Here is an 823-nt window from a genome sequence, read left to right as displayed (position 1 = left end):
GCATAGGTGATCTTCATGGCAGGGGATTGTGTGATTTGAATCCTTGTAAAGCATCCCTGGCAGTACCAGCCTTTTCATCATTTTCAAATTCAGCAAAGGCAATGTCATGCCTCCCCAGGTACGTAATGTACTTCCTTGAAACCAGGGAACTGATTAAGCAGCATGGATAACATCATCTCATTAGTCCCTTCTAGTAAGTTATTAAGGAATAAAATATAGTTTGGAGGGTAATCAGGGAACTTGGGGATTTGGTTTTGTATTTCCTTGGGTATTAGCTGAATTTGGCATTCCCTGGCCAGGATTTTTGTTTGCAGTTGTTGCAATCTGTTCCACAGTTTTAGCTTTTTTCTTTTCTGTGTCATCAAAAGTGCCCAGCATTTTAGATATTATATCAGAATCTGTTTTTGCATACTGAATTCGCATTGGTTTACCATAAAATGGAAATCCTTGTAACTGCCTCAAAGCATTTGTGGATGAGCCCAGTTCCTTAAATATGACAAAGGCCTGCCCCTTATCTTCATGGTCTTTAAAGCCACAATATCCACCACATGGCCAAACTGGGTAAACAGGGCATAGAGGGAGCTCTTCAATTCTTCTTTTTTAATTTTGTCATTCATATTGTTGATATAAATGTTATGATTTGGTCTGATATCCATGTTTGGGTAATTCTTTGAATAGCCTGAGACCTACGCAGTCTCTAGGAAGAATCAGAGTCCACAGTCAGGTTTCCTTTGGCCAATTTACAACAGAGAGTAAGTTGGTGAATAAATATTTAATTTTTGCAACCAAAACCCTGAAAGACCTACCTCCAAATAGAATGTTT

General features: G+C 38.6%; 1 pseudogene; it reads right to left on the bottom strand.

Annotated features, from left to right (window-relative positions):
• Window positions 1-8: 8 nt before the first annotated feature.
• LOC103277446 lies at window positions 9-656 on the bottom strand (annotated as a pseudogene).
• Between the last annotated feature and the right edge of the window lie 167 nt (window positions 657-823).

Source organism: Carlito syrichta, unplaced genomic scaffold (genome assembly GCF_000164805.1).
Source record: "Carlito syrichta isolate Samal-C Ts95f unplaced genomic scaffold, Tarsius_syrichta-2.0.1 Scaffold334192, whole genome shotgun sequence".
Lineage (NCBI taxonomy): Eukaryota > Metazoa > Chordata > Mammalia > Primates > Tarsiidae > Carlito > Carlito syrichta.
This window is presented reverse-complemented; position numbering and strand designations above follow the sequence as displayed.